The following is a 24,295-nucleotide window of genomic DNA, read 5'->3' as shown; positions in this document are numbered from 1 at the left end:
AGCATTTGCTAGAGAGCTGGACTTCCGTGGTGGCTCAGATGGTGAAGCGTCTGCCTGCAATGCAGGAGACCTGGGTTTGATCCCTGGGTTGGTAAGATCCCCCTGGAGAAGGAAATGGCAACTCCACTCCAGTATTCTTGCCTGGAACATCCCATGGACGAAGGAGGCCTGGTGGGCTATGGTCCATGGGGTTGCAAAAATAGTCAGACACAACTGAGCGACTTCGCTTTCTGGGCAGCCTCAGAGGGATCTTAAGGTTTATCAGTGGAATAATCATGTGGGTTTTCAAGATGCGATTTTAATCATTGTTGATTGTGTGTGACAGAAACCGCAGAGCCTGTTGTTGTGCAATGATCAGTGGTAATTATTGAAAAGAGACAGCGTTTTCTCATTATTGGTCGCTTTCGCTGGAAAGAAGTATCCCTGCTGTGAATGCTGTGATGTTGCCGGTTTCCTTAAGCGGTTCTCAGGAAGATGTCCTGAGGCTACAGTGTGTTGGAGCATCTGTTTCAGTTGCTGCTGCTGTTGTTCAGTGGTTGTCGTGTCCGACTCTGTGACCCCATGGACGGCAGCACGCCAGGCCTCCCTGTCCATCACCAACTCCCGGAGCTTACTCAAACTCATGTCCATTGAGTCAGTGATGCCATCCAACCATCTCATCCTCTGTCGCCCCCTTCTCCTCCCGCCTTCAATCTTTCCCAGCATCAGGGTCTTCAACGGTGAGTCAGCTCTTCATATGATTGGTCAAATTATTGGAGCTTCAGACTCAGCCATCAGTCCTTCCAGTGAATATTCAGGGTTGATTTCCTTTAGGATTGACTGGTTTGATCTCCTTGCTGTGCAAGAGACTCTCAAGAGTCCTCTCTAGCACCACAGTTGGAAAGCATCCGTTTCAGAGGACCTTATTAACGGTTGATTCCAGTACAAGTTGATTCCAGTGCAGGGGTGGCTGGAAGGAATTGGTGATCTCGTGGTGGTGGTGGTCATTTAGTTGCTGGGTCGTGTCCAGCTCTTTGCGACCCCATGGACTGTAGCCCTGTCAGGCTCCTCTGTCCATGGGATTCTCCAGGCAAGAACACTGGAGTGGGTTGCCTTTTCCTCCTCCAGGAGAATCTTCCTGCCCAGGCACCATCAAACCAGGGTCTCCCGCGTTGCAGGCAGATTCTCTACCAACTGAGCCTCCAGGGAAGCCCTTGTGGAGCTCGAGATGCTTTTGAATACTCGCATCAGCCTTGCAGTTCAGCCTTGACAGAGAAGCCAGAAGCAGAGAGGACTCAGTGAAACACATCCATCCTTCTGGGGGGACATTCTTGCTGGTGATTATCTTGGAATGGTCAGCTACTGGCTCGGTCACTGGTAGACAGCTTGTCTTCTGTTTTGGGGGGTGGGGGTGGCGGATCCATGTTGTCCTGGACAATTGGTGACCCCGCTTTGTGCAGTTTTCGGCAGCGTGCCGAGTTCTGTTGTCCCCCGAGGCTCTGGGGCTGCAGTTGCTGGTCACCGGGCAAGGCTGTGGGGTGGCTGGGACTATCCCGTGGCCTGGGCAGTCTTGCCAAGCAGAACACTTCTAATCAGCTCCAGCACATGAGCAGTCACCCGCTGTTGACAGGTGGCCAGCGATTACGTAACTGGGCTGAAGCCGAGCTGTGAGCCAAAGTTCCATTAGGTAATTAACGGCAGGCCAAAGGTTGGGGGGAAATGGCCTCACTCACTCACTCTCTCAGTCCCGCCAGGCTCCTCCGTCTGTGGAATCTCCCAGACAAGAATATGGGAGTGGGTTCCCATCTACTATTCAAGGAGATCTTCCCCACCCAGGGATCAAACCCACATCTCTTGTGCATTAGCGGGCATATTCTTTACCAGGACCACCACCAGGGATGCCCCTTCAGTCCCTTTGACTGTTGTTTGGTTGCTAAGCCATGTCCGACTCTTGAGTGACCGTAACCCACCGTGGGATTTTCCAGGCAGGAATCCTGGACTGGGTTGCCGTTTCCTTCTTTGCTTCCTGCTAAATCCTTGGGTCTTTTCCGGTGTATTTTGTTTTTATTTTATTTCCCTTTGCTCTTTATTTGGAGAGGGCAGGAAAGGAAGTGAGGTCTTTGAAGTACAGGAGTAGGAAATGAGAGGAAAAGCCTGCGTGGTGGTAGCACCAGAGAAAGGTAGACCTATTTGCAGAGGACACAGGTGGGTTTTGTCTGCTCCTGTGTCCACTCCGCGCCTCGGGGTCAAAAGGAGTCAAGTTTTCTTTAAGGAACACCCGACAGTCACTCTCAAATCCTGTGCTATATGGAAACCAGGCCTGGCCAAACAACATTTCAAATTCCTCGGCTACAGCGACTGGTCAGGTAAGAGTCTGTGACTCTTGATCTAGAGACAGCTGGAGGTGGGCTTTTGCCCGCATTTCTAACCACCCCCCCCCAAAAAAAAATGAGTTTGTTTATAAATCCATCTTTATCAGTACTTGAGACTGAAGACGACATTGAGGCCCTGAAGAACATGGAGTCAAGGAGTGGAGAGAGAGATACATAGTGTTTCGGCACCTGGACTTTGTCAAGCCTATAGGCCACACGTGAACTATCCACTTCCCTTTTTTTAAGCACAATTTGATGTGTGTTGCTAAGGCTTGCCATTGTGAAAAAAAATATCCTGGTTTATTAGAATACTAACCTCTTTTTTTTTTTTTTTTTGTAGAGAATTACAATGATACTGGGCTTCCCTGGTGGTTCATCTGGTAAAGAATCTGCCTGCAATGCAGGTGACCTGGGTTCAATCCCTGGGTCGGGAAGATCCCCTGGAGAAGGGAAAGGCTACCCGCTCCAGTATTCTTGGGCTTCCCTGGTGGCTCAGCTGATAAAGAGTCAGCCTGCAATGCGAGAGACCTGTGTTCGATCCCTGGGTCGGGAAGATCCCCTGGAGAAGTGAAATGCTACCCGGTCCAGGATTCTGGCCTGGATAATCCCATGGACTGTATAGTCTATGGGGTCACAAAGAGTCGGACATGACTGAGCGACTTTCACTTTTCACTCTAAAATGATACTGAATGCTATTCAGAGTCACAGAGATTCCTTCTTCTTTTTTTTTTTTTTTTTCTTTCACTAGGATGCATTATCTACGGACATAAAAATGCCTCCGAGATGTGTATATTTTACTGAATAACAGAAATAGGTACAATTAGGGAATTCCCTGGTGGTCTAGTGGTTAGGACTCTGCAGGTTTCACTGTTGAGGACACAGGTTCAATCCCTGGTCGGGGAAACTGAGATCCCACAAGCCGTGTGACCCACTCCACCTGCTAAAAACAAAAACAAAAATTCATGAAGGACAACACTGTTAGCACCACCACTCTTTCCCCACCAGATGTTACCAGTCTTTTGACTGGGGGGACCATCATCTCTGCAGTGTTACTGTGTCTGCAACCCTTATCCAGGATGCATTTTGCATTCATGTATCATACTGCCTGTACCTTGCAGATCCTGCGTGTATCTATCACTCAAGGGTCAGCTGGACGCTCCTCTCTGCCTAGCTATGTATATAGCTCATTCACTCAACTGCTTTCAGAGCCTTCTGCAGATGACCAGGGCCACAATGTATCCATTAGGGAGGTTTTCTTTCTTTTTTTTTTTTTTATTGGTACCTGATGTTTATAGTAGAGAATTTATTGAAGTCGATCAGTCCAACAGAGCTCCTATCGGAAACACACTGAAACAGGATGTACCGCTCTTGGCGGAAGCCATCTGTGGTCCTTGGTCCCCATCCAAGCTGGCGATGGCTGTTGTCAGACGAATTGCACAACTGGGTGAATTCAGGTTACCCCGGATCAGTCTTCCACCCCGAGCTGGGCCCTCCCGAGAGCAGGCAATGCTGTGAGCCCCTGTGTGGCTTTCCGGTCCGACCCCCAGCCCCCACTGCTGGCCCCCAGCCTCTGCTGAGCTCACCGCCAAGCAGATGACAGTGTCAGCAGGTAGAAAGCCACTCATTTCTTACCTCGGCCATGCTGACGCTCACCTTCATCCACATATATCATCCCCACCATCTCTGGGTCCAGTTGCCCTTCCTTCTCTGGTAACACCTCCCCACTGTGTCCTCTCTCCTACTGGGTAGCTCCATCCTTGGCTCCCTCTCCCCACCCCGAGGTTGATCATAACTGTGAAAGTATGTTGCCTTGATAACCTCACCTTCAGCATCCCAGTTCTCATCTGGATTATTGTTAAAAAGCAAGAAACGTCATTTTGCCAACAAAGGTCCATATAGTCAAAGCTAGGGTCTTCCCAGTCGTCGTGTATGGATGTGAAAGTTGGACCATAAAGAAGGCTGAGTGCCGAAAAATGGATGCTTTGGAAGTGGTGTTGGAGAAGACTCTTGACAGTCCCTTGGACTGCAAGGAGATCAAACCAGTTAATCCTAAAGGAAATCAGTGCTGAATGTTCATTGGAAGGACTGATGCTGAAGCTGAAACTCCAGTCCTTTGGCCCCCTGATGTGAAGAACTGACTCATTTGAAAAGACCCTAACACTGGGAAAGATCGAAGGCGAGAGGAAAAGGGGGTGACAGAGGATGAGATGGTTGGATGGCATCACCAACTTGATGCACATGAGTTTTAGCAAGCTCCAGGAGTTGGTGATGGACAGGGAAGCTTGTGTGCTGCAGTCTGTGGGATCACAGAGTCGGACATGACTGATCGACTGAACTGAACTGAAAGAGTTGCATGCAACTGAACAACTAATGCTTTCCTTTCACGTACCCTGCTACATGCCTCCTTGCTGAAAATCATTCAGTGGTACCCCGAGTCTGTTCTGGGTATGACCTACGCCCCTTGGCCTGGACCACCTTGCCCAGGCTCTGCAGTCTTTCCTGCTCTACTGATGACCTGTGTTCCTGCCCCTTTCTGAGTCCTTCCCCCCCACCCCTGCCCCCATGTCTTACTAAGTCTCTGTTCTGCAACGCCCTCCTTCCCTGTGAACTCCTTGACGTCTCTCCAGGTCCACAAAGTGCCACGTGCAGACCCACAACTAACAGAGCACACAGCTGAAAGCCATCCCCAAAGCCAGCCATCTGTACAGCTGATGGGAAACGTGTGAAATTTTATATGGAATGTTTAAAGTCAAAATACAGCTACACGTAAGCTACTTGTTAGTGACCAAACAACCGCAGTAGGGAAAAAAAAAAAAACTTCATTAAATAATTTGATTGCTTATGAAAATATCAACTGTAATTTCCAATTACACACAGAAACAATTGATGACTATCAACAGAGAAGGGGAAATTCGAGGGTGGCTGTGGAATTCGAAGATGTAACTGGTTATTATGGTAATATTGACATGAAATTCTGGTCCCCTTACTGCAGGGTGAAATAACTGGACCGTGATGTGAATGGTCTAGCCGATACTGGATTTTCATAGCATATTTAAATTACAGCCCCGTTCACATGTAGGACAAAATGGCCAGTTGGATCAAAAAAATGTCCTTAGTACGGGGAACAATTTCAGGTCATGGAGAAAAAGCACATTTGGCATCTGGTAGGTGCCAGGAATGTAGAAACAGGACCCGCTGTCAAAACTGTGTAATAGATGACATTTTATGGCCATTTGGTTTTATTCCATTTTTGTATCTCTATTTTGAATTTTTTTTTATCGTAGTAAAATGTACAGAACCCAAATTTTACCATTTTCACCGTCTCTTTAACAGTACAGTTCAGAGGCACTAAGTACTTTAGCAGTGATTTTATTTCACCTTCGTGAGGAATTCAAGAATGGATATAGCATAACTTAAAACTGCCTTGAAACTGCAGACACTTGGCAGTCTACTTTTTTTTTTTTAAACCTATGAGAGAAAGAAGTCTTTATGTCCAATAACACATTTGAGAATTGATGGACTATTTTCTTGATGTCCTCCTGGTAGAGAGAAGAAAAAAACCTAGTTTGTAGTTCTAAGGACAAGGTGCAGGCTTTTTTTTTTTTTTCAGGGCATTTTTGTGCTTCCTATTTTGGAGTGAACTTTCTGGCTGGTTTGGATAAAAGAATCTCAAGATAAAGTGGGCAAGATGTCAGGAAAATAAGACTGAATCGTGGTACCCGTCCAGACGGAGAGCCTGTGAGAACTTGATGAGTGTCTGTGGAATTCTGGACACCTTTCAAGTCCTCCTGGTGCCTTCACTTGTTACTGCAGCTAAGAAGTTGAAATAGCAAGTGGAGCCCTGAGCACCACAGATGGGGGTGGAGTTATTTCAGTCTTCTCCTGGATTCTGATGTTCATTTGGACCCAGTAACGTGCACACAATTAAAAAAAAAAAGAGTTTGTTCCAACAGAAAGATGGCCCTCGTTCTGCACAAAAACATCTTTTTTGAGTGATCATTAAATAATGGAGTGCTGAAGTGCTTTGACTCTTGAGCTCAGCAAGTAAATTAATTTGAAAAAAAAAATAGCACAAAGGTTCTCTGTTCCTTCTGTGAGAAAGTTTCTGTTGAACAATTTTTCATGATGAGCAAAAAGAAAAAAAGATTGCATTAATTGCGGGTGTCCCTAGATAATTTTCTCCTTCGTTTTTGGGCTTTACTCCTCTTCCTCGTTCGAAGTGTTGTAGACAGCTTTGATCATGCTGCCGTTGCCAAGTGATTCATCCTTCTGCTGAATCCCCCTACCACCGAACGGAAAGGTCCTCTTGCTCAGCGTCACACAGTTCAATGTTCATCCCGGGCTTTGAACTACCTCGCTATGAGAGAACAATTGGGAATTTTCTGACTAGAGGAAACAGAACACTGGGCTTGGTTTCTGCAGCTTGGATTTTTATATGAATTTCCAGACAGCTCTCAAGTTCTAAAAACGACTCGGGTCATCTCACGACGCGTTCCCTAATCGTGAACCTGTCAATGCTTCCAAGAAGGGCTGTCCTCCTTTGCCCGGAAGTCGCAAGGAGACCGTCAATGTGTCTTTCTCCCCGAACAGGAGTAAGAAAAGTTACTTGTAGTCCACTTTTATCATGGCTCTTCATTTGTGCGGACTCTTTCTTCTTTAAAAAAACAAAAACAAAAAAAACTTTATTTGAACCAGGTCTCAGTTGCAGCACCAGGTGGGATCTTTAATTACGGCAGAAGAAGTCTTAGCTGTAGCACATGGTATCTAGTTCCCTGACCAGGGATCGAACTCTGGTCCCCTGCATTAAGAGTATGGAGTGGTAGTCACTGGACCACTAGGGAAGGACTTGTTTCTAGCGCCTTGGTGGGAAAACACACACTTTTTTTTTTTTTTTTTAAGGAAAACCTTCTTGAAAGGAAGATTGCTTCTGCGTTTCAAAGTGACCACTTCCTGGTTGGTGATGTCACTTCCTGGTTGGTGATGTCACTTCCTGGTTGGTGATGTCACGGCCGACCCTTGCTGAAGGGCTGCAGCCTGACTTCTGTTGTGACCCCTGGGAGCTCTTGGGCCTCATGAATGTAGCTTTAACTGATTTCCCAGGCCAGTGAGCGTGTGCATACCAGCGATTTGCAGAATCAATGAAAAATAACGAGTTAAGGCAACCAAGCGGAGTGGAAAGCGTCCTACAGAGCACCCGCCTTTTCCTGCCTCCCACTTGCATTTTTAACAAACAGAATTCAGGGGTGGATAAAGTCCAGGACACCCAGTTATTTTTGCATTTTGGACGCACAGCGAATGATGTTTTAATATTACGTCTATCCCAAAGAGGGCTTCCCTGGTGCTCAGATGGTAGAGAACCCACCTGTAATGCAGGAGACCTGGGTTGGATCCCTGGGTTGGGAAGATCCCAGGGCCTGGCAATCCACTCCAGTACTCCTGCCTGGAAAATCGCAGCCGAAAACTCACTCTTTATCTGCATTCTGCCTCTCACTTATCACACCTTTTAGACCTACAGGCCCCAAAGTGGTAGCCGCTGGGCACAAGTGACTAGCAAGCTACTCAACTGTGGCTCATCTCAGTGGTTACGTGAGTTTGACTTCTAAGGCTTCATATGAAGAACCCCAGGTTTCTGACTTGAACGTGAAGGGAAAAAAAAAAAGTTTCCCATTAATAACTTTGTGCTGTGCTGTGCTTAGTGGCTCAGTCGTGTCTCTTTTCAACTCCATGGAATGTAGCCTGCCAGGCTCCTCCATCCATGGGATTCTCCAGGCAAGAATACCGGAATGGTTTGCCATTTCCTTCTCCAGGGAATCTCCCCGACCCAGGGATTGAACCCAGGTCTCCCACATTGCAGGCAGATTCTTTACCATCTGAGCCACCAAAGTAACTTTAGTATTAGGTCATATGTTGAAATCATACTATTTCGTCATCTACTGAGCTAAAATGAATTGTTAGAATTGTTTCTTTTTAATTTTTAATAGGGCTACTAAATCATTTAGAATTACATATGTGGTTTGCGTTATATTTGTTAGATCACAAGGCTTTAAAGCAGGGATGGGCAGACATTTTTCTGTTAAGGGCTAGAGAGTGACTCTTGTGGGCTCATGATGGACAGGATCTCTGCTGAAAATTCTCAGCTTGGCCCTTGTAGCCTCTGAGAATAATATAATACAAATGGGTGTAGCCGAGTGCCAATAAAACTTTATTTGTAACAATAGGCAGGGCTACTTTGGCCCAAGGGTGTGGTCTGCTGACTTCTGCTTGAGACACCTAGGGGTTTTATTTGTATTTTTAGGTGGAATGTCTCCATGACTCTTCCCTGGAGAAGGAAATGGCAACCCACTCCAGTATTCTTGCCTGGAGCATCCCGTGGACAGAGGAGCCTGGCGGGCTGTGGTTCATGGGGGTCATGAAGAATCGGACACGACTGAGCAACCAAACCACCATCTCCATGACTCAGTCCTATGACTTGGACAGAGGGAGAAAATATTTGTAAGTGGACAATTTACCTTTCCCAAAGGTGGTTGGAGTACTAAATATGAAATGGCTGACAGTTTATTGATTTTTTTTTTTTAAGTGAAGGAGAGGATAAACCACTTTATGGTTTATGGTGATATGGTGACTCTTGTGGCAGGGGGCGGGGTTGGGGGAGGTCTTGTGTCAATTCCTCCTGGATTCCCCCCCAGGGAAGTTCAGGTGGCCTGTCCTTTATTCTGCAGAGGCAACGAGGGCTTGTTGTTGCTGTTGCTGTCTACTCACAAGTTGCGTCCAACTCTCCGAGAACCCATGGACTGTATAGTCCGCCAGGCTCCTCCGTCCATGGGACTCTCCAGGCAAGAATTCTGCAGTGCGTTGTCATTCCCTTCTCCAGGGGATCTTCCCCACCCAGGGATCGAACCTGGGTCTCCTGCATTGGCAGGCAGATTCTTTACGAGCTGAGCCACCACGGAAGTCCCAAGGAGGACCTGGGATAAGAATTTTGTCCCAGATGCCGCAAGAGCGTCAGGGCATACGCTTTACCCACAGTCCACGTGAGACACTGCAAATCTATCTGACAGATGGTAAAGGCACGAAACACCAGAAATGGGGGCCGTCATGCTGATAAAACCAAAGGAATTTTTTTTTTTTTACAAAGAGCTGCACAAGTAGTAAATCCCATTTTCTCACCCAAATAAAATGTTTTATCTAGTGAGAGCCTGGCATGAGGTAACTTTCTAAGAACTGACTTCCACATGATTGGGAAATACCCTGAAATGTACAAGCTTTCGGGATCACATAAAAAAAAAAAAAAAAAAAAACACCACTGACAGGCGCAGATATACTATGGGGAGGTGAAGCGGGGTGAGAGCGGTCCGTTGCGATTGGTCCATAAACGAGGTTCTTTGCATATTTCTTTTACTGCCAAGGTGGAGGGGTGGGCGGTGCTGTGGAGGGGTGGGCGGTGCTTAGAAGTAGCTCTGGAATTAAATATTCATCCGCGAAAGGGTAAGCCCAAGACATTTATAAATCAGTTTGATTTATCACCTGTGTCATGCTCTCCTTTTCAGCGCTGAGGGAACCTGGAATTAATTTCTGTTCCTTTTGGTTTTGTAGTATGTGAATGGGGCCAAGGTGTCAGTTCTTAACTTGAATTTCCATTTCCATGGTTATCTTCTCATTGGGCACTGCCGGGGAAATGTGATTTCGCTGCAATGGCAACGCTGGCTTAAGTAGCCCGGGGGTCGGGGCGGGGGTGGGGGGACTGCTGTGGGACTAAGTTAGGGGTGGCGATGGGCTGCACTTCTCAGCTTGTAAGAGTTGACAGCCTTGGGGGAATCCCAGCGTAGGGCTTGCACACGAGTGTCTATTTAGGGGCAGCTCTTGGTTATTTATGTACAGTTGGGAAGGTCCCCTGGAGGAGGAAATGGCAACCCACTCCAGTATTTTTGCCTAGAGAATCCCATGGACAGAGGAGCCTGGCGGGCTACCTACCGTCCGTGGCGTCGCAGAAAGTCGAACACGACCGAGCGACTAATACTTGGTTTTCATCACTTTGTCGAAAATCTCCTTGTTCTCCTGGAAGAGGGAAGTAAGTAAAATTCAGTGGATGCTACTGTGTCTTGGGAACTTAATTTAGGACGTTTACATATTTTATTTCACTATTGAAATTACACGCTGACTAGTAATAAAGTGCAAAATCTACAGGCACATAAAGCGCAAAATACTTGGCAATATAAATGAATATAACTTTAAAAATATTCCATTTTACTCTCTCACTGACCCATGTATCATTGAAACTGCTTTCTGGACTTCCCCCGTGGCCCAGAAGTTAGGATTCCACCTGCCAAGGCAGGGGACATAAGTTTTGATCCCTGGTGCCTGACGATCCCACATGCCTCAGAGCAACTAAGCCTGCGAGCCACGACTCCTGAAACCCATGAGCTCTAGAGCCCGTGTGTTGCAGCTACCAAGCCTGAAAGCCTAGAGCCCAGGCTCTGAAACAAGTGAAGCCTCCCCAGTGAGAAGCCCTTGTGTTGCAACAAAGAGCACAGCCAAAAAGAAACAAGCAAAATTAAAAAAAAAAAAACAAAACCCTGCTTTCCAAGTAATATAGATTGAGGCACAAATCATCCATCTGATGATTTCCAAATGATCCATCTAGTAAGTTCTAAAGTCTTCCTGGATAGCTCGGTTGGTAAAGAATCCACCTGCAATGCAGGAGACCCTGGTTTGATTCCTGGGTCGGGAAGATCCCCTTGGAGAAGGGATAGGCTACCCACTCCAGTATTCTTGGGCTTCTAAGTTCTGAATCATCGGTTGCCTTTTAGAAATTGTCGATGGGATCTTTTTTTGAGACAGCTGCTACTAACAAAACAATGCCAGGATTTGATAGATGGAATTGTGGTAAGCTACCCCAGAAATGCGTGTGTGCTGAGTCACTTCAGTTGTGTCTGACTGTTTGCAACCCAAAGGACCATAGCCCACCAGGCTCCTTTGTCCATGGGTCTCTCCAGGCAAGAATACTAGAGTGGGTTGCCGTTTCCTTCTCCAGGGGAATCTTCTTGACTCAGGCCTCGAACCCAAGTCTCCTGCTACTCCTGCATTGGCAGGCAGGTTCTTCAGTGGCTCAGTTGGTAAAGAATCTGCCTGCCAATGCGAGAGACCCGGGACCAACCCCTGACTGAGCAACTCAGCGCACACAGCTCTAGTATTCTTGCCGGAGAGCCCCATGGACAGAGGAGTCTGGCAGGCTACAGTCCGTGGGGTCCCAAAGACTCAGACAGGACTGAGACTAACACTTTCTTTACTGCTGAGCCCCCTGGGAAGTCCCCCTGCAGGAACACTACATACTGAATGCAGGTATTTGGAGGTGGGGGCCTTTGACTGCTAATTACACCCTGAGGGTGGAGCCCTCATCAATGGGATTAGTGCCCCTGTAAGAGAGACTGTGCAGGGAAACCCATTCCAGTATTCCTGCCTGGAGAAACCCACGGAGAGAGGAGCCTGGTGGGCTACGGTCCATAGGTTTGCAAAGAGTCAGACAGGACTGAAGCAAGTTAGCAAGAGAGACCCTACAGAGATCCCTCTCCTCTCTTGTCAACGTGAGAGCACAGGGAGATGCTGCCTTCTATGAATCAGGGAAAAGGCCCTCACCAGACAGCAAATCTGGAGGCACCTTGATCTTGGATGTCTCAGCCTCCAGAACACTGAGAAATACTTGTCTGTTGCTTACAAGCTGCCCCGTGTATGGTACTTTGCTAGAGGAGCCCAGAGGGACTTAGCCCGAGGGGACTTCCCCTTAAGGGACCCTAATGGGTTCCAGGGACACCGTGTGTGTTTCAGCTGCCCTGGCTGTGTTGCCTGCACGTCAATACCAGGGGGCTCACCTGGACAGGTTGCATCAGCCTTGCCCACATGCCACCACCGAGGCAGCCTGTCCCCAGACCTGCCCCTTGCCCCTCCAATGCAGGGAGTCTCCATGGCAGTGGGAGGCCACCAAACCTGCTAGGCCACTGACCCCTCTGTCCACTCAGTAGCTGCCAGGGGCTTCCGGCATCAGCACAGAATGTACTTCTGGAGCCTTTAAAAAGTCTGAGATCCACTTAAGAATCCTGCCCTGCATTTGGCTACAACTTCACTCAGTTCAGTTCACTCAGTCGTGTCCGACTCTTTGCGACCCCATGGACTGCAGCACGCCAGGCCTCCCTGTCCATCACCAACTCTTGGAGTCTACCTAAACCCATGTGCATTGAGTCGGTGATGCCATTCAACCCTCTCATCCTCTGTCGCCCCCTTCTCCCACCTTCAAGCTTTCCCAGCATCAGGGTCTTTTCTAATGAGTCAGTTCTTTGCATCAGGTGGACAAAGGATTGGAGTTTCAGTTTCAGCACCAGTCCTTCCGATGAATATTCAGGACTGATCTCCTTTAGGATGGACTGGTTGGATCTCTTTGCAGCCCAGGGACTCTCAAGAGTTTTCTCCAACACCACAGTTCCAAAGCACTGTTACAAAACATGACTTTGTAATCTCTTTTAATCTAGAACAGTCTGTCTGCCTTTGGTTTGACGTTGTTGAAGACTGCTGGCTTGTAGTTTACTGTAAGTGTCCCAGGGTCTGTGTCTGTTTGCTCATTTCTGCGTGCTCCACGCTGGCTGGACATTTTTTGGCAAGAATGCTGCAGAGGTGTTACTGTGTCCCTTTCACAGTTATAACAGGAGGATCCGATGCTCAAGATGACCTTGCATTGCTCTGGCTGACCTAGCTTAGTTGGTTAGGGCTATGCCCACTCAATACCCTTGACAAGTGGGCACTTCCTTTCCTGTGTAAGTGATGAGTTAATGGAGGGCATATGGGCCAGCTTTGGAGAGTCTGAATATTTGGTCACACCTACCCCCTAACTACTCCTGTTGGAAGTACTGCCTTGATGGTGACAGAATGGTGAATTACCTTTTTAATCTTCTCTTTTCTAAATTATTTTTTCATTCGCCCCTACCAGTTTTATTAAGATATGAGTGACACATTAACATTGTGTGTGAAGTCTTCTACAAATTCTGAGCTGAAAGTCTTCTAAGAGCTTGACTTCTGTACCCCAACTTTTGAGCATCATTACAGACTCATGGGTTTTTTTGTAATTGTTGTTGTTATTATTTTTTTCCGTTGTATGTATTATAATCAACTAGCATTATTGTTATTATTTTTTGCCTACCTTGAGGCTGGCAGGATCTTAGTTCCCTGACAAGGAATTGAACCCCCAGCCCTGAGCACTGAAAGTGTGGACTCCTAACCACTGGACTGCCAGGGGCTTTTTATTATTTTTCGGATGCTCAAACTGTCCCCGAATTGGCCAGTGGGAGTCCTCTTGGTGTGCGTGGGTGTGCATGTGCTAAGTCACTTCAGTGGTATCTGACTCTTTGTGACCCGATGGACTGTATAGCCCACCAGGCTCCTCTGTCCATGGGATTCTCCAGGGAAGAATACTGGAGTGGGTTGCTGGGTGCTCCTCCAGGAAATCTTTCCCAAACAAGGGATCAAACCCACGTCTCCTGGGTCTATTGCATTGTAGGTGGATTCTTCACTAAAAAGCCACCAGGGAAGGCCCCTTTTGGCACCCATCACTATTAAAAGGCAGATTTCCGCCCGCCCCAAAACCTGCTGCACGTGACGTGCTTGAAAGAACTACAATACAGACGTGAGGTTTTTGATATTACTCTGCTTTGCCTCATCTCATGCTTCAGCCAGAATACACAGCATTTAACTTGTTGAAGATGAATATCTTGGGGAATAATGGCACTGCATGGCATTACTGTGATGCAATTATACAAATATTACTCCAAAGCTCACCTGACCACAGAGAAATTCTGGGTTAATAAAACATTGTGGTTTACCTATTTAAGTCAAGGCTCAAGTTTGCTGAACATTTTATGACAGCAGAAATTCACTGAAAGTGAAGTGAAAGTCACTCATTCATGTCCAACTCTTTGCAACTCCGAGGACTATACAGTCCATGGAATTCTCCAGGCCAGAATACTGGTGTGGGTAGCCTTTCCCTTCTCCAGGGGAATCTTCCCAACCCCAGGGATCGAACCCAGTTCTCCCGCATTGCGGGTGGATTCTTTACCAGCTGAGCCACCAGGGAAGCCCAAGAATACTTGAGTGGGTAGCCTATCCCTTCTCCAGTGGATCTTCCCAACCCAGGGATCGAACCAGGGTCTCCTGGATTGCAGGCAGTTTCTGTAACAGCTGAGCCCCCAGGGAAGCTCAGAAACTCACTGAGCAACCCCCAGATGTTTACCTCAACATCTAAGACAAAGCCCCTGTTGCTACTGCTTTGGGAAGAAAGGTGTTTAAAAACTTTACTTATTTATGTATTTTTGGCCGTGCTGGGTCTTCACTGCCTCGAGAGCTTTTTGCTACTTGTGGCGTAAAGGCTTTTCATTGCGGTGGCTTCTCTGGCTGTGGGACACAGGCTCTAGGGCTCATGGGCTTCAGTACTTGCAGCACCTGGGGGCGGCAGCTGTGGCTCCCGGGCTCCAGAGCACAGGCTTCACAGTTGTGATGCACGGGCTTAGTTGCTCCTTGGCACGAGCATTCTTCCAGGACCAGGAATTGAACCTGTGTCTCCTGTACTGGCAGGTGGACTCTTTACCATGGAGCCACCAGGGAAGCCCAGAAAGGCTTTATTTGTTTGTTTGTTTTTTGAGAAGTCATAGCAACACACAAATTTCATTTCAATTTGATACAGATACTTCCTGTGGCATTTCTTCTGTGTGTGTGCATTACTCCACTGTAGGTGGTGTGTGTATAGGTCTGTACGTGTGTGCACTCCTTCAGTGAAGATAGTATGCATACTTGTGTGTATCCAGTTCAGTTCAGTTGCTCAGTCACATTCGACTCTTTGTGACCCCATGAATTGCAGCACGCCAGGTCCCCCTGTTCATCACCAACTCCCAGAGTCCACCCAAACCCATGTCCATTGAGTCGGTGATGCCATCCAACCATCTCATCCTCTGTCGTCCCCTTCCCCTCCCGCCTTCAATCTTTCCCAGCATCAGGGTCTTTTCCAAGCAGTCAGTTCTTCTCATCAGGTGGCCGAAGGATTGAAGCTTCTCACACTCGTCTTTGAGCTGGCGTAGAGTGAATCTGGGAAAAATTACTTGCAGCTGGTTCTCGCTGCCTTCTCTTCTATTTCTGAGCCTGGGGGTGGGAGTGGGTCACCGAGGGACACAAGAGCTGGGTAATGTATTACAGAAATGTGGCCTTCTTCGTGCTTGATGATGATGATAGCAGTGTCATTTAGTGCAGAGTGCGAGCTGTGCTAGAAATATTAAAGCTTCTGAGGCAGCCAAGACGTTCCCCTCACTTGCGTGTTAATCAGGCTCAGAAGAGCCGGAGGACCTCTCACTAAGTTGGTGAAATATCACGAAGAATAATTACAGTGTGTAAAAATAGCCGGAGAACAGAACAGCAGGTCAAAAGAGTTAACATGTGTTGTGCAATCCAGGAAGCCTGTGCAAACTTCCTTTTCTTTCCAAAGATCCTCCGTGGCGTCTTTCCCTGGGTTTCCGCCGTATCTGTGAGGGGAGCTTGCGAGATGGTGCAGTCAGTGACGACCTCAGGGACTCACAAAGCAGCATCTGTCTCGCTCTGGCAACGTGTCACTGCAAGTTGGCCCGAGGCCCCTGCTGCTGAAGCCACGTGGGGACCAAGGTGGGTGGAGATGAGGAGGGTGGAGGAAAATGACAACCTTGCCATCAAGTCTCCCCCTGACATGTTACGTTTCTCATCTTCGTGGGGGAGACATGTCACGTGGCCAGACCCAAGTTCAGCTGGGTGGGGTGTTTAATCCTTCCCCACGGCAAAGAGATGGGGAGACAATGGAAACAGTGACAGACTTTATTTTCCTGGGCTCCAAAATCACTGCAGATGGTGACTGCAGCCATGAAATGAAAAGACACTTGCTCCTTGGAAGAAAAACTATGACCAACCGAGACGGCATATTCAAAAGCAGAGACATGATTGCCGACAAAGGTCCGTCTAGTCAAAGCTGTGTTTTTTTGAGTAGTCATGTATGGATGTGAGAGTTGGACTATAAAGAAAGGTGAGCGCCAAAGAATTGGTGGTTTTAAACTGTGGTGTAGGAGGAGACTCTGGAGAGTCTCTTGGACTGCAAGGACATCCAACCAGTCCATCCTAAAGGAGATCAGTCCTGAATATTCATTGGAAGGACTGATGCTGAAGCTGAAACTCCAATCCTTTGCCCACCTGCTGCAAAGAGATGAGTCATTAGAAAAGACCCTGATGCTGGGAAAGATTGAAGGTGGGAGGAGATGGGGACAACAGAGGATGAGATGGTTGCATGCCATTACTGACTCAATGGACTTGAGTTTGAGCAAGCTCCGGGACACGGTGATGGACAGGGAAGCCTGGTGTGCTGCAGTCCATGGGGTCACAAAGACTCCAGACACGACTGAGTGACTGAGCAAGGTCCTGGAGTAGTGGTGAGCACGACTGCACATACCACACTAGTCATCAGGATCTAATACACTCAGCTGCTCAAAATACATGATTTCGTCATGCTAATGGCAGGCCTGTTCAGCCCAGGCTAGTAATCAATACCCCGTATTTAAGGCCTGCTAAGAGATCAAACATAAAATGCTCTAAATCACGACATCGCCCTTCCCTTTGCTCAGTTTCTCCCTTTGAGCGATCAAACAGCTTGGAATCCTTTGACTATATCTTAAAGTTTGGGCTTCCCTGGTGGCTCAGATGGTAAAGAATCTGCCTGCAATGCAGGAGACCCGAGTTCAATCCCTAGGTTGGGGAAGATCCCCTGGAAAAGGAAATGGCACCCCACTCTAGGATTCTCACCTGGGAAATCCCATGGACAGAAGAGCCTGGTGGGCTATAGTCCGTGGTGTCGCAAAGAGTCGGGCATGACTGAGTGACTAAGCATGACTTGCACGCATCTTAGTGTCTGAGTTGTAAATATATAACACTTAATTTCTTGTAAGTTTTAATTTTTTTTTAAATGAAGGGGAATACTCTGCAAATATAGAAGTAATAGATTTTCGTTGCTAAAAGTTTAGGACCTAAGCACTAAAAGGAATAAACTGTGTTACCCTTCCACCTTCCTGAGGTTGAGAATTGCAGTGTCAGGGGAGACACACACACACACACACACACACACACACACACACACGCGCACACACACACACACACACATGCCACTGAATTAAAACAAACGAAACAGCCCATTTTAAAGGAATTTGTACTCCTCCGATTATGACAAAGATGGGACGCTTTTGCACTGGATATTGCAAATTGTATGTGTTTATTTTCCTATATTTCCCTGTTCTTCTCTGTGTAGGGCTGTGTAGAAGTGAACACAGGATGTTCACATCTGTGAAGGCAACAGAAACGTCATTCCAAATTGCAATGGAGACAGAGAGCATCCGGTCGGGTAAGTAAGTCAGGACAGAGGTGCGCAGCTGGTCTCTGCAGCAGCTGGAATCGAGGATTTGAAGCCACCGGTTGTCACAGACATGGCTCATCCATCACCTCTGCTTCCCTTCTTAGATAGCCGTCTGCTCTCGCACCCGAGCCGCTGGCCCTGCTCAGCAGTGGACACGGAGGCCAGCGTGTCCCACGCTTAGGTTGTTAGCTATGCTTCCAGGGAGGATTCCATCCAACCCAGGGGGCCTGACTTGGTGCTTAAGGGCATTTTCGGGAGCAACCAGTGGTGGGTGCCTTGAGCTGCGTGCGTGCTCAGTCATGTCTGACTGTTTGCGACCCCGTGGACTCTAGCCCGCCTGGCTCCACTGTCCGTGGGATTCTCCAGGCAAGAGCACTGGAGTGGGTTGCTATTCCTTCCTCCAGGGGATCTTCCCAACCCAGGGATCAAACTCGGGTCTTCTGCATGGCAGGCAGATTCTTTACTGTCTTAGCCAGCAGGGGTCAGGGCCTTGTGTTTACTCTTAATAGATGCTGCCAAGTGCCCTTCAGAATAGACCCCACCCCACCCCTCCTAATTGATCAGGGCTCAAGGACACTTCCTTCACGTATCTTCATTAAGTGGATATAACTGACTGTTTCACTAATTTTTTTTTCCCCCAAACTGAAACCAGTATTTCATTATATTTTTAATTTCTCTATTCACTAGTTAGGTTGAATATCTCCTCTCTTTCCCAGCTCTGTTTCCTGCTCTGTATAGTGGCAATTTGTCTCTGCTCCTTTTTCAGTCTGTTCTGTTGAACTGTCAGCTGGCTTTCCCGCAGATTTGGGACAGCTGACTTTCCTGTAGATTTGGGATAGTTCTTTAGATACGGAGTACATTAATCCCTTTGGGTTTTTTTTTTTTTTTTTTGGTATGTTTTCCCTTATTGTTCTTGTAATTTTAAAGATATTTTAAATTGTGGAAGGATTGATGGTTTTTCCAGTTGTCATGTATGGCTGTGAGAGCTGGACCATAAAGAAGGCTGAGCACCAAAGAATTGATGCTTTCAAATGGTGGTGCTGGAGAAGACTCTTGAGAGTCCCTTGGGCTGCAAGGAGGTCCAACCAGTCCATCCTAAAGGAAATCAACCCTGAATATTCATTGGAAGGACTGCTGCTGAAGCTGAAACTCCAATCCTTTGGCCACCTGATGTAAAGAGCTGACCCTGATGCTGGGAAAGATTGAGGGCAGGAGGAGAAGGGGACGACAGGGGAGGAGATGGTTGAATGGCATTACTGACTCAATGGACATGAGTTGGAGCAAACTGTGGGAGACAGTGAAGGACAGGGAAGCCTGGTGTGCTACAGTTCATGGGGTCACAAAGAGACATGACTGAGCAACTGAACCACAGCAACAAAATATGCTAACATCTATAGATCTCTCCTGTGTGGTTTCTTCTGTTGCTTTTACTCAGAGCAGCTCTTCGCATAGACTTGTATGCCTGCATTGTCAGCAACTAGCATTTTCATCTATCAAGCTAAGTTCTAACTCTGGAGGTCTCTGGTGTCAAGATCAGGGTTTGGCAAGCTTCCTCCGAAAAGGGCCCGATTGTAAATATTTTAAGTTTTGAGGGCCATAGGGCTCTGTGGCAACGATTTAAATCTGCTGTGTTGTAGATTTAACCAGGATGCAACCATAGACAACACCTAAATGAACGGGCATGTCTGGTTTCCAATTAAACATTATCATTATTTTACAGAAAGAGGCACCAGAGTGTAGTTGGGCAACCCTTGGACTAGACGGAGGCAATAGGAAAATCTCCTATTCAGATGGACTACTGAGGCACACTGGTGTCGTTTACTTGGCGAGAAACAGTGAACGCAGAGGGGAGCTGTCATTAAAAAAGTTAAACAGACCATACTCGATTAACGGCTTGCTTCAGAACAGTGTTTTACAAAGTGGACTTGACAAATAACATGGTTACGTGACTGTGTGTGGGCTTCTCAGCTGGTGGTAATTGTAAAGAACCTGCCTGCTACTGCAGGAGATGTAAAGAGACGTGGGTTCGATCCCTGGGTCTGGAAGATCCCCTGGAGAAGGAAATGGCAACTCACTCCAGTATTCTTGCCTGGAGAATCCCATGGACAGAGGAGCCTGGCAAGCTACAGTCCACAGACTGGGTTGCAAAGAGTCGGACACGACCGAAGCAACTTAGCAGGCACACAAGTGACTGTGTGAGCCCTTTTTCCTTCTAGGCATTTGGGTCTGAGATTGTTCCATTTGTCAAAACACAAATCAATGACTGCAGTCCAAGGGGCCTGGTACATTTCTCAGGCTGGCTGGCTGAGAGTCTTTTTTTTTTTTGCCAAGAAAAAGAAACACGGATATGGTATATTCTGCTGACCTGGGAAAACTGGTAACTTCAGGTGAAGGGGGGATTAGGGGTCGTTTTAGGAAATGAACATCTCTGTGACAATTAATGGAAAGGCATTCACGGAATTCATGAAATGTCCCTGCAAATGCACCCTCTCTGAAAAACTCGGATTGGCTCACTGGGAGTGGTTACAAGTAGACTAGACAGCAGGCTGCACTTCTCCTGCCAGCATCATGTCAGACTCAGGTCCCTTGTAAAGGCTTCTTGGTTGGTCAAGGGAGCCCTGAAGAGTCAATGGTGGTGAGCTTTGGGAATCTCCAGGTGAAGTGTCACCTGGAATATTGCGAACACATTCAGCCACAGCTCCTGGTCCCTGTTGTCTATAGGAGGGGTGTATGTGTTCAGTCGTTCAGTCGTGTCCGGCTCTTTGCAACCCCATGGGCTGTAGCCCTCTAGGCTCCTCTGTTCATGGGATTCTCCAGGCAAGAATCCTGGAGTGGGTTGCCATTTCTGCCTGCAGCGGATCTTCCTGACCCAGGGATTGAACCCGAGTCTCCTACATTGGGAGGCAGACTCTTTACCTTCTGAGCCACCAGGGAAGCCCCACAGGAGGGTACCATGCAGTCTGCGGGATGAATGAATATATTCCCGGTCCCATGTCTGTCCTTTGTCTGAATCAAACTGTCCGGGGAGTGGTTGCTGGGAACCTGCAGACACAAGAACCCCTTGTGACCCTTCTGAGGTGTCCTTGCCATCTGAGAGGCCCTCAGACAGGGTCTCATGTCCCACACTGAGTCTAATCAACTGTAGGAGCTAGTCCTCAGACTTATCCATTTTGTGTCCAGGGCAAAGATTGTTGGGGATATTTATGCCTCATTCTACAAAATGACTCAGTGGAAAAAGTGACCATGTGTTTTCAACTTAACTCCATCTTCCTTGCTCGGTTGCTACAACCGTATCGAAATTCTGTGTCTAAAATGTTCTGGGTTACTAAGACCAGGACTGTGACTAAAATTAACTCTGACGGTCCATTTTCTCTTTATGTTACTTCTCATCTCTCTCGGTCATATTAACCTCGTTACTTTCAGAAAGAAAAACACACAACAAAAGAAACACAAAACAAGCAACAATAAACAATTTTTTTAATTGGCTTTTTTTTAAGAACGAAAATTCTGCGCCACTATCCTTGATAACACCAGGCTTAGGAGAGGGGGAAAATGAATTAGGCGTGACAATTTTTTTTTCTCTTACATGACTCTTTTGACCATATTTTCTTAGTAGTATTGGTTCAAAGGGAAATCATAGTGCTTGCATGTTGAACAGCACCTCGCGTAAATTAAATTGGCCTGGAGTTGTTAAAAGTATTTAGAGACTCTGTTATAACACAACACGCTTTCTTAAATATTTGTCTTTTCATCTGTCTTCCTAATTGGGCTCTCAGCTGCTGGAAGGCCGCTCACATCTTATTTGCCCCCCGCCTGGGATGCAATCTGTACCTTCACATAGTATCCTCTGAAGGCCTGATGCTGGTGGGGAGGAATGAACATCTTCATGGAAAATTCCAGCTCATCTGCACATCAGCTACCTTTGATTGAAAAGCACGTCTCTCCCACTCAGAGAGGAGCGCTGTTGTCTATTCTACATCTTAAAAAAAAAAAATCCAGAGGCTGAAGTTTGACTGTAGGACTTTCAGACAACCCTCATTTCCACAGTGCAGTAACACCCCCATGTCACTCTGCCTACCTCACACTTGGGTGTTTGAATGCCAGCTGATGAGAGTTCATTTTAAACTCTCCTGCTTTAAAAACATTTTTTTTTTCTTTTTTCTTGAAAGAGTTCCCTTTCTGGATCCCAACAGTTTGATTTCTCTTTCAATTCCGGTGGGCTGACAGCCTCAGAGATGTTTTGCTTGCGCCATTACTTAGGGAAGGGGATGAAACGATCAGATCTTATTCACCAGTTTCTGTCTGATAAAGATGGCTTTGCCATAAAAGAAGCAAACGATAAAAAGCTAGAAGTACAAGACACTGGGTCTTAAAGTCATCCCGCTAAATAAAATGAGAAGAGCTCAGTTCTGGACTGCTGACTCGGGGCACAGCCAGCTGCACGACTTTGTCGAGGACAGAGGTAAGGAGCAGACGTCCTGGTGAATTTTTCAAGTGAGTGTGTAAGATAATCTTCAAAAGTCAAGTTTAAAATTCCCTGCTTAACTTTTTGTAACCCTTCTGGTTGTACAAATACCATTAGCAAGTCCTTCTTCCAACAATACAAATACCTCTCTTCTCCTGATAAAATCTCGTTTTAAGTAAGTTGAAGGGACTACAGGCTTTTTTTCCCCCCTGCCCAGAGTACTTTTTTTTTTTTTTTCCTGCTTTACCTTTTCCTTGTTTGCTTATCAAGGGGCAGGTTGCATGCGGTAAAATTCTTTCTTTCTTAAGTGTGCAGTCCAGAAATCTTCAAAGTATATACAGGCTGTGGGTCCAAACTGGCCTGCAGATTGTTTTGTAAATAAAGCTTTATTGGAACACGGCCACTCCTACTCATTACGTATTGTCAATGGCTGCTTTCGTGCAGCGATGGCAGACCTGAGTAGTTGCTACAGTCTCGGTCTGCAAAGGCAAATACATTTTCTCTCCTGAACTTTACATAAAATCTACAATCTTGGCTGAAAAAAAAAGTGACTCACTCAGTCTTGTCCAGTTCTTTGCAATCTCATGGACAATCTTGGCTACAGTTCTACAAATTTTGACCAATTAACAGTCATGTAACCACCACGATTAAGAGTTTAACATTTTTCATTGCTCTTAAAAATTAAGGAAATTAAACTATTTCAAGATAATGCTGTGAGAGTGCTGCACTCAATATGCTAGTAAATTTGGAAAACTCAGCAGTGGCCACAGGACTGGAAAAGGTAAGTTTTCATTCCAGTCCCAAAGAAAGGCAATGCCAAAGAATGCTCAAACTACCGCACAATCGCACTCATCTCACATGCTAGTAAAGCAATGCTCAAAATTCTCCAAGCCAGGCTTCAACAGTCCGTGAACTATGAACTTCCAGATGTTCAAGCTGAATTTAGAAAAGGCAGAGGAACCAGAGATCAAATTGCCAACATCCGTTGGATCATAGAAAAGCAAGAGAGTTCCAGAAAAACATCTCCTTCTGCTTTATTGACTATGCCACAGCCTTTGACTGTGTGGATCACAACAAACTGTGGAACATTCTTAAAGAGATGGGAATACCAGACCACCTGACCTGCCTCCTAAGAAATCTGTATGTATGCTTATCAAGAAGCAACAGTTAGAACTGGACATGGAACAACAGACTGGTTCCAAATTGGGAAAGGAGTATGTCAAGGCTGTATATTGTCACCCTGCTTATTTAATTTCTATGCAGAGTACATCATGAGAAACGCTGGGCTGGAAGAAGCACAAGCAGGAATCATGGTTGCCGGGAGAAATATCAATAACCTCAGATATGCAGATGACACCACCCTTATGGCAGAAAGGGAAGAAGAAAGTGAAAGAGGAGAGTGAAAAAACTGGCTTAAAACTCAACGTTTAAAAAACTAAGATCATGGCACCTGGTCCCATCACTTCGGCAAATAGATGGAGGAACAATGGAAACAGTGAGAGATTTTATTTTCCTGGGCTCCAAAATCATTGCATATGGTGATTGCAGCCATGAAATTAAAAGATGCTTGCTCCTTGGAAGGAAAGCATGACCAATCTAGACAGCATATTAAAAAGCAGAGACATTACTTTGCCAACAAAAGTCCATCTAGTCAAGGCTATGGTGTTTCCAGTAGTCATGTATGGATGTGAGAGTTGGACTATAAAGAAAGCTGAGTGCTGAAGAATTGATGCTTTTGAACTGTGGTGTTGGAGAAGACTCTTGAGAGTCCCTTGGACTGCAAGGAGATCCAACCAGTTCATCCTAAAGGAAATCAGTCCTGAATATTCATTGGAAGGACAGATGCTGAAGCTAAAAGTCCAATACTCTGGCATCCCGATGGGAAGAACTGACTCATTTGAAAAGACCCTGATGCTGGGAAAGATTGAAGGTGGGAGGAGAAGGGGATGACAGAGGATGAGATGGTTGGATGGCATCACTGATGTGATGGACGTGAGTTTGAGCAAGCTCCACGAGTTGATGATGGAC

At 46.7% G+C, this 24,295-nt stretch overlaps 1 long non-coding RNA gene across 1 annotated transcript in view; it reads left to right on the top strand.

Moving 5' to 3' along the window:
• The first annotated feature begins 15,955 nt into the window (after positions 1-15,955).
• Positions 15,956-24,295, top strand: part of LOC132344370 (uncharacterized) — a 53,404-nt gene continuing 45,064 nt past the window's right edge. Inside the window, exons 1-2 of the long non-coding RNA XR_009493652.1 lie at positions 15,956-16,037; positions 17,698-17,790. This is a non-coding gene — a long non-coding RNA (uncharacterized lncRNA). The remainder of the gene's footprint in view (positions 16,038-17,697; positions 17,791-24,295) is intronic.

This window comes from Bos taurus, chromosome Y (genome assembly GCF_002263795.3).
Source record: "Bos taurus isolate L1 Dominette 01449 registration number 42190680 breed Hereford chromosome Y, ARS-UCD2.0, whole genome shotgun sequence".
Classification (NCBI taxonomy): Eukaryota; Metazoa; Chordata; class Mammalia; order Artiodactyla; family Bovidae; genus Bos; species Bos taurus.
The sequence above is the reverse complement of the archived record's forward strand: the minus strand, read 5'-3'. Positions and strand labels throughout refer to the sequence as shown.